This window comes from Bidens hawaiensis, unplaced genomic scaffold, assembly GCF_021521415.1.
Source record: "Bidens hawaiensis isolate Kalapana, Puna unplaced genomic scaffold, B.hawaiensis_p1.1 tig00003270_1, whole genome shotgun sequence".
Lineage (NCBI taxonomy): Eukaryota > Viridiplantae > Streptophyta > Magnoliopsida > Asterales > Asteraceae > Bidens > Bidens hawaiensis.
Window position 1 is genome coordinate 168,582 of NW_027491179.1, and position 10,327 is coordinate 178,908.

The following is a 10,327-nucleotide window of genomic DNA, read 5'->3' on the forward strand; positions in this document are numbered from 1 at the left end:
TCAATTATACCTTCCTAGCACCTAGTTCTTGGATTAATCACTTGATTTGATGTGTATATGTGTGTGTTCTTGTGGACGGCAGCCGTGGAGAACAAAGGGAGGGCCGATCGGGGTTTGTGGTGTGGGGGAAAAGAAAAGAAAATAAGTTAGGGTTTGTAGTTAAGGTTATATTTATAATTATACAAGTTACACTCTAGTCCCTCTACTTCCAAGTGTTACATCTCTAGCCTAACTAATTGGTTCTTGTTTCTTGTTTAACATTCCACATAACATAATCAAGTAACACACATATATCTAACACATAATTATCACATAATTATTGTTTTGACGTTTTTCGTTCATTTATCAATCGTTTGCGTCAACTCGTTTGCGTTTCGGTGCAAATCCCGAAAGACTACACATGTAGTAAGTGTTAAGCGTCATTTAAACCCTAGTTTAAATGTAATGAAGTGTGCGTTATAGATTTAACGATCTTAAAGTTTGAATTGACGGAGTTGAGTTAACGGAGTTAACCTGAAATTGACGATTGTCACATCATTCCCATGTTAAAGAATTTTCGTCCCGAAAATTTGAGTCAAGTCGTGATGAGAGTCTGAAAGAGTAAAAAAAATTTTTTCAGTTTGTCATATCATCCCCTAGTAGAAAGAAATTTCGTCCCGAAATTTAATTCATACCTCCGGTGATGTTTGACGGTTTGCCGAGTTTCGCGGTTTTCTGTGTTTGGTTAGCCCTTCAAAAAGGTGAGGATACTTTTTCATCATTTGATCCTCGCGTTCCCACGTGAACTCCGGTCCACGTCTCGAGTTCCAACGAACCTTAACGATTGGAATTTTGCTGTGTTTGAGCGTTTTGGTTTCCCAATCCAAAACCTCGACTGGTTCTTCAATGAAACGTAACTGTTCATCAATTTGTAGTTCCTCCAAAGGGACTACTTGGGATTCATCAGATAGGCATTTCTTCAAATTTGATACGTGGAATACATCGTGTACGCCACTGAGTTCTGTTGGTAGGTCCAGTCGGTACGCCACCGGACCAATGCGCTCAGTTATCCGGTACGGACCAACATACCGTGGGTTGAGTTTGTTTCGCTTTCCAAAGAGAACCACACCTTTCCAAGGTGAGACTTTGAGTAACACCCGATCGTTCACTTGAAATTCGAGAGGTTTTCGGCGCTTGTCGGCGTAACTCTTTTGGCGATCTCTTGCTGCTGCCATGCGATTTCGGATTTGAACAATCTTTTCCGAGGTTTCGAGTACCAGTTCCGGACCAGTGATTTGGCTGTCACCCACCTCTGCCCAGCAGAGTGGTGATCGACACTCCGTCCGTACAGCGCTTCAAACGGCGCTGCCTTAATACTTGCGTGGTAGCTGTTATTATACGAAAACTCTACCAAGGGTAAGTGGGGTTCCCAACTTTTTCCGAAATCTAAAACGCATGCACGCAACATATCCTCCAGGGTCTGAATAGTCCGTTCACTTTGCCCATCCGTCTGAGGATGGTATGCTGTACTCATATCGAGACGGGTGCCCAGTGCGCTTTGCAGCGACTTCCAAAAGTGCGAGGTGAAACGAGAATCTCGATCGGAAATGATCGAGACAGGCACTCCGTGTCTAGACACCACTTCTTTCATGTATACGCGAGTCAGTCTTTCCATTTTGTCCGTTTCCTTAATTGCTAGGAAGTGTGCCGATTTAGTCAACCGGTCAACGATCACCCAGATGGTATCGCATCCCGTCGGTGTCTTAGGCAAACCCGTAATAAAGTCCATTGAGATGTGCTCCCATTTCCACATTGGGAGTTCCGGTTGTTGCAGTAGACCAGATGGTTTCTGGTATTCTATCTTGACTCTGGCACAAGTCAAGCATTTGCTCACGTAGGTGGCAATGTCGGCTTTCATGTTCGGCCACCAGTAAAGTGCCTTTAAATCATGATACATTTTATCTGAGCCAGGGTGGATAGAATATCGGGACTTATGAGCTTCGTCCATCACTAGAGTTCTCAACTCTCCGTATCGTGGAACCCAAATCCGGTTCTCAAAATATCGGGCCCCGTCCGATCTGGTTTCAAGTTGCTTGTTCATGCCCTGCATGAGTTCCGACGGAAGATTATCATCTTTCAAAGCTTCCAGTTGCGCATCGCGAATCTGATCGGGTAAGCTGGCATGAATCGTGAGTTGCAATGCTCTCACCCGTCTGGGTTTATCTGTTTCCTTTCTGCTGAGGGAGTCGGCCACCACATTGGCCTTGCCAGGGTGGTACTTGATGGCACAATCGTAATCTTTAAGCAGCTCGACCCAACGACGCTATCGCATGTTCAGCTCCTTCTGATCGTAGATATGTTGGAGACTCTTGTGGTCGGTGTAAATGGTAAACTTGGTACCGTACAAGTAATGCCTCCATATCTTAAGAGCAAACACCACAGCTCCGAGTTCCAAATCATGGGTCGTGTAGTTCTTCTCATGAACCCGTAGTTGTCTAGAGGCGTAGGCTATAACCTTCTCGAGTTGCATCAGCACACAACCGAGACCTTGTATAGATGCGTCACAGTGTACCTCAAAATTTTCCGTTCCCTCGGGGAGGGCTAAAATAGGGGCGCTACAAAGCTTGGTTTTCAACAGTTGAAAAGCGGATTCTTGCGCGTCACCCCAGTTGTACTTAGTGCCCTTGTGGGTCAAAGCGGTGAGGGGTTGAGCAATTTTTGAAAATCCCTCGATGAAACGCCGGTAGTAGCCGGCCAGTCCTAGGAATTGTCGCACCTCAGTCGGAGTCTTAGGTGCTTCCCAGTTTTTTGATGGCCTCTACCTTACCGGGATCGACATGTATACCATTCTCGTTGATCACATGTCCTAAAAAGTGAACCTCGCGAAGCCAAAATTCACATTTCGAGAGTTTAGCATACAGTTGTTCCTTCTTCAATAGTTCCAGAATTACCCTTAGGTGCTCTTCGTGGTCAGTCTCGTTCTTGGAGTAGACGAGAATATCATCGATGAAAACAATCACGAACTTGTCGTGGTACGCCTTGCATACTCGATTCATGAGATCCATAAATACGGCTGGCGCGTTGGTTAGGCCAAAAGGCATAACCGAAAACTCGTAGTGACCATACCGTGTTCTGAAAGCCGTCTTTGAGATATCTTCTTCGCGCACTCTCAGCTGGTGGTAACCGGATCGTAGATCAATCTTCGAGTAGTAACTCGATCCTTGAAGCTGGTCAAACAAATCATCAATTCGGGGTAAAGGATAACGGTTCTTGACCGTCACCTTGTTCAACTCCCGGTAGTCGATGCACATTTGGAAAGTCCCGTCTTTCTTTCGGACAAACAAGACAGGGGCTCCCCATGGCGATGAGCTAGGTCGGATAAAACCCTTATCCAACAAATCTTGCAACTGAGTGGACAACTCCTGAAGTTCCGCCGGTGCGAGCCGATACGGGACTCGTGCTATGGGTGTTGCACCGGGTGTCAACTCGATTTGGAATTCGACTTGACGAATAGGAGGGAGTCCGGGCAAATCCTCTGGGAAAACTTCCGAAAAGTCTCGCACAACCGGTATGTCTTCAATTCGTTTCTCCTCCGCGGGTTTCTCAACAATCTGCGCCAAAATTGCCGGATGACCCTTTCGTAGATACTTCTGTGCCTTCAAAAGGGTAATGACGCTGGTGGTCATGCCGCTTCTCTCGCCTCGGACCGAAATTATCTCGCCGGAAGGGGTGGTAATATGGACTATCTTATCATGGCATATAATCTCCGCTCGGTTCTCGGATAACCAGTCCATGCCGACAACGACATCGAAACTACTAAGCGTAAAAGGAATAAGGTCGATATCAAAGACATGACCTGACAGTTTCAACTTACATCCCGCAAGTATATGAGTTGTTACTACAGTTTTACCGTTAGCTAATTCGACAGGAAACTTAGCGTCTAACGGGGTTGGAGTAAGGTCTAAAAGTTGGCTAAAGGCTTTCGACACAAAACTCCTATCAGCTCCAGTGTCAAATAAAACAGAAGCAAAACAATCGTTTACAGGGAACTTACCAGACACCACATGCGGATCATTGCTGGCTTGACCCGATCCAATCACAAACGCTCTTCCTTTGCCATTGCCTCCACCATTACTGCCACTTCCATTACCCCCGTTATTGTCATTCTGTTTCAGCTTGGGGCAATCCTTCCGGAAATGACCTTCCTGCCCACATTCAAAGCATCCCTTAGTTGTCATCGGTGGCTTAGGAGCACCCTTTGCCGCAAGGTCTCCTCTACATTCTTTCGCTTGGTGACCTATCTTTCCGCATCTTTGACACTTGACACGGTCACACTGGCCAACATGATGAAAGTTGCACCTGTTGCACTTTGGATATTTCCCAGCATATCCGCTCGAAACCTGCCCGCTACCGTTGTGGTTGGTGTTGTTGTTGTGATTCTGAGTGTTAAAGCTCCGAGTAAATTCGGGCTTACGGTAGTGGTGTTGCGGTGGGAGGTTCGAGGATGAAGATCTGGTGTTGTCAAATTTTCTCTTCCCGCTGTTCGGGTTGCTGTTGCTGTTACTGTTGCTGACGTGGTCATTACTCGGGTTGTCACGGGCTTTAGTGGTCGAACCCCTAGGTGGTAACGCACCTTGGGTCACAGCCTGATCCGTCAGTTTGTGAGCTAAACGGATCGCTTGTTGGATCGTGGCTGGTCGGGAAGACGTCACCATGCCCTGAATTTGCGGTGCTAAACCATCAATGTACATTTCTATTCTCTTGCTCGGCGGATCCACCATCCGCGGACACATCACAGCCAACTCGCGCGAACGAGTGGTGTAGGCTTCGATTTCCGAACCCACCATCTTCAACGACCAAAACTCCGACTCTAACTTCGAAATTTCTTCCCTCGGACAGTACTCCTCTCGCATCATGCTCTTGAACTCCTCCCAGTTCATCGCGTTAGCCAGTTCCAACCCAAGGATCTGGACGTTTGAATTCCACCAAGTGAGGGCGGAATCCTCAAGTGTCCCAGCAGCGAATTTGACCCTACTGGCAGGGGGACAATTACACATCTCAAAAGCCGACTCGGCCTTCTCAGCCCAACGCAGGAAGCCTATAGCTCCCTCAGTGCCCTTAAACGTACTGGGCTTGCAGTCTAGGTAGTTCTTGAAGGTACACGTTCCACTCGGACCTCCAGTTTGATTCTGAACGTGTGCGGCTAAAGCGGCCGCCACATGGTCATTCAGCAGAGTTTGGAGTTCAGCTGCAGTCATGCTGATGTTACCACGTCCTCGTCCAGCGTTTCTTCCGGCCATTTCCTAGAATCACAGTATAAAATGTTAAACATGAATTTTTCCTTCATATACAACACACCATACATGTAAAAAAAAAATAGGTAAGAAAGAAAATAAGAAACAACATCACATCACAACCACATATTAGTCTAAATAAAAATTCTTGATTAAAACCATTGTATTCGCTACAAAGTATTTCCAATCAATCCTTAAAATCATAGAAAATAATAGTTCGGATGGAGACAACCCCTCCATCTAAGTGTCATCATCACTAGATGTCGTCATCTGAGGACACCTCCGAGTGTGCCTCCTACTCAGCCGGTTCTTCCTCTGGTTCTTCTTCGGGTTCCTCCTCGGGATCTTCCTCGGGATCTTCCTCAAGCTCCTCTTCGGGATCTTCTTCAGGTTCTACTTCAGGCTCTGCCTCGGGCTCGGCCTCAGGCTCTGCCTCAGGTTCGGCTGCGTTCTGAGCAAGTTGCATTTGTAAGACATCGCAACGCTCTAACTCTATCTCAGTTCGGGTCCTTGCTTCTTGGAGTTGCTCTTGCAAGTCTATCATCTCAGCTTGCATCTTCATCATAACCTTCGTTTGTTGCTCACTAGTCTCTTGCATATCTTTCATTGCCGCTGCCATGCGGGCAATCTCCTCCTGAGTCTCGGTTCCGTCTTTAAACAGTCTGGCAACATTTTCTCTCGTGTAGCTCATGTAACCCACATCACGCTCCAAACAAGAAACAACAGCTGCGAGAACTCGCTCCACAGGTTCGGTTATGGGTGGTAGAGTGTTGGGATAAGCAGGGTGGTTCGGGTGAGGCAACGGGGGAACTTGTTCGCGATAGACCATACGTCTGATCATGTTACGGTACCAATCCCAGCTAACGTCGTTTTCGTAAAGGCCTCCGGATAGGCGGTACCTCTTCGGTGCGGGAGCTTCGAGTTCCGGGACTACGCGGGGTGGCGAGGCGGTAGGTAACTGAGGTTCCTTCCCGTGAGCATGCGTCATCGAATCGGATGATGATGAGGGTGGCGTCGACATTCCTACAGGTAAGCCGTGTATGCGCGCGTATGAGTGAAAGAGATAAAGAGATAAGATTACCAGACTACACAAACCTATGCAGTGCGTATCATTATAACTAATGGGTCGTCGCGGTTATAGTCTAGTATGCATGCCGCTTCTAGTTCGCTATAACCAATGGCTCTGATACCAATCTGTCACACCCTCAAAATCCACTAACGGAGTTTTACCGTCAGAGGGTGTGAACTGGCAGGATCGGAATCATCAGTTATAATCAAACCATAAAAACGTTTAAATGCAAATAAGTGCGGAAGCGTAAAAACCTTAATTCAAAAGCTGCGTCACGCAGGACGACTTAAAACCAAAGATAACTGTTAAAAATAAGTTTGCAGAATAAAAGTGTTTTCATTTAATGCATGCTCCTAAACCGCGCGCCCGCCTCGGCTACCTGAGAATAACATACTAAAAGTGTCAACACAAGGTTGGTGAGTTCACAAGTTATATAAGATAAATCGTTTAGCGTTTTGCGTAACCTCGTTACGGCGTTTCAGTGTTGCGTAACCACGTTACGGCGTTTAAGTGTTGCGTAACCACGTTACGGCGTTTAAGTGTTGCGTAACCACGTTACGGCGTTTAAGTGTTGCGTAACCACGTTACGGCGTTTAAGTGTTTTGCATTACCAGATAGTGTTACGTCAAATTATATATCGACAGGTAGCTAATCTATACAACAAGTATCGCTAAGTGGTTCGAGACCGAAGCTGACTGTTTATCAAGTGCCCGTCACCAGGTCAACCCAGACCATGGTAAGTGTTAGCCAAAATTACACCCACTCAACCTCCAGTTGAGCTTAGCGTCGGGTGGGGTTTGTCAAACCCAGTAATACTACTCAACAGTGACTCGCTATTCCAAATATTAACCGGTTCGATGTGTGGGACTTCAAATGTTACGTTTGCCGCTTAGCCTTTACAAGTGATATATAATTTATAACAAAATCTTAAATATGCGTTTATCTCAGAAAATGCGTTTATCGGAGTATGTTATCTCCCCCAAGTGAAAAACGTTTGAAAACAGTTCAAAGAGCGGGGTAAGTGAAACTCACTGTTTGCGAAGAATATCCCGATATAGATCACCAAGTGATGCGCGTCGTAGAAACTCTCTAGCGTTCTAAATAACAAAGAGATTTTCTAAGTATCGGTACGTTTAACGAGTCTCTAGACTCGGCACATAATACCTATGCACGTAACAGATTTCGTGTTTCGTTTGTGAATCGTGTGTGACTTAAACAAGTACAATTGTGATACGATACATGAGTGAGCAATTACTTTCGTGTCACGTACTAATAACATACTTTACTAGCAATTATCCCCGTAAGGGCATTTTGGTCAACAAACAAAATTAACTAACCATTATTCCCCATAAGGGAAATTTGGTCAATTCATGGCAATCAATTAGCAACTATTCCCCGCAAGGGTATTTTGGTCAAAACATAACAAATATATAAAAACTATCATATTTCATGCATTTTTACACAACTCAGCAGTTAGTTTCATTATGACAGAATTTCTACTTGAAAGATTGTACTATTTCACCGATCATAAAGTCTCAATTAATTCACCAAAAATCACCACAGAAGCATACATATCTTAGGTTTCCAGAACATATTTTATCTTATTTTTATTCCACATATTTTTCTTATAATGACCAAAACATTACAGCAAACTCATATCAGTCAGATTCATGCGCAACAGAATGTTATTTGCAATTCCCGTTAAACGAAAAATCCAATAAATGCAAGACCACTTGGGTTTGGTTCCTAACTCAATGAGTCAACTTCCAGAAGTGGAACCAACACAATTGGCCTCGTGGTTCATGAGATATAATATTTACAACTTAACCTAACAGCAGGTCTAACAGCTCAGCTTTGCACCACGTTTTTGTAAAATAATAAAAGTACACTTCTACTTGTCCAAAAATTACAAACTTATACTTCATGGAAACTAGACTCAACCTAGTTTACTGCAGTAACCACAATCTCAACCAATTTTTAGGTTTACACTTCGTTACAGTCATTTAAACATCGTATACACATTCTGCCCAGATTCTGTTCACATCAAAACTTAACAATTTCACTAGCCATGGATCACAAATAAATCATATAACATGCTAGACACTAATACTACTATCCATGCATCTCAATTACACCATACATACAAGATTAGGGTTTGTGTTTTAACTCAAATCAAAGACAACAATGAATCATGCAACAACATCAATCTAGTTATCAATTCATTATCCAAATAACAACAATCATATTAACCATATACATGAACAAAATCGGCTGCCTAGGGTTTGTACTTAACCCATTAAACATCAAAATTAAACAACAAGAAGGTAAAGGATGATCAATTATACCTTCCTAGCACCTAGTTCTTGGATTAATCACTTGATTTGATGTGTATATGTGTGTGTTCTTGTGGACGGCAGCCGTGGAGAACAAAGGGAGGGCCGATCGGGGTTTGTGGTGTGGGGGAAAAGAAAAGAAAATAAGTTAGGGTTTGTAGTTAAGGTTATATTTATAATTATACAAGTTACACTCTAGTCCCTCTACTTCCAAGTGTTACATCTCTAGCCTAACTAATTGGTTCTTGTTTCTTGTTTAACATTCCACATAACATAATCAAGTAACACACATATATCTAACACATAATTATCACATAATTATTGTTTTGACGTTTTTCGTTCATTTATCAATCGTTTGCGTCAACTCGTTTGCGTTTCGGTGCAAATCCCGAAAGACTACACATGTAGTAAGTGTTAAGCGTCATTTAAACCCTAGTTTAAATGTAATGAAGTGTGCGTTATAGATTTAACGATCTTAAAGTTTGAATTGACGGAGTTGAGTTAACGGAGTTAACCTGAAATTGACGATTGTCACAATGTTGAAGTCAATTCCATCTTGGAGCTTCAAACAAACTAGCTCTCAATGTTCCCGCCATGCGGGGAGGTTAGTTCCCTTTTTCCGCGCGAGCATAAATGATTTGGGTCTTAATTAGGAAATTAGGATATTGTTTGAACATAGTTTTACTTATTGATCATTGAAGAGGTATGCAACCCATTAGACAGAAACGACATAAAATTAAGTTGTCATGAAAACACAACAAAAACCTGTGCGCGTGGCGCATATAACATATGCCCGCGCTGATCATAACATGGCGCGCATCGCATCCGCGCATGGCGCATATAACATATGCCCGCGCTGATCATAACATGGCGCGCATCGCATCCGCGCATGGCGCATATAACATATGCCCGCGCTGATCATAACATGGCGCGCATCGCATCCGCGCATGGCGCATATAACATATGCCCGCGCTGATCATAACATGGTGCGCATAACATTCACAATCACCTAATAATTAGGTTGATTACTTGGTTTATGGGATTGGGAAATTACCGGGTGTCACATTCTCCCCCTGTTAGGAGAATTTCGTCCCGAAATTAGGAGGTGTCGCTGGTAGGAGCTATCCTTTGGAAGAGGTATGGGTACTTTTTGCGCATTTGGTCTTCTCTTTCCCAAGTGAATTCAGGTCCACGCTTTGAGTCCCATTGAACCTTTACTAACTTGATTCGGCTTCTTCGCAACTTTTGTTCTTTCCAATCGGTTACTGCTATAGGCACTTCCATGAAGTGTAGTTGTTTGTCGATATGAATCTCGTCCAATGGTAAAATTAACGTTTCATCAGATAAGCACTTCTTGAGGTTGGACACATGAAACGTGTCGTGAACTCCACTAAGTTTGGCGGGTAAATGGAGTTTATAAGCAACTGGACCGATCCTTTCCAGGATCTCAAATGGTCCGATGTATCGCGGATTTAACTTTCCTCGCTTGCCGAAACGGGGGACTCCTTTCCATGGAGAGACTTTCAAAAGTACTTTATCCCCTACTTGAAATTCCAACGGTTTTCTTCTCACATCTGCATAGCTTTTCTGTCTGTCGCGCGCTGCCTTAAGGCGATCCCGTATCTGGAAAATTTTGTCCGTCGTTTCTTGGA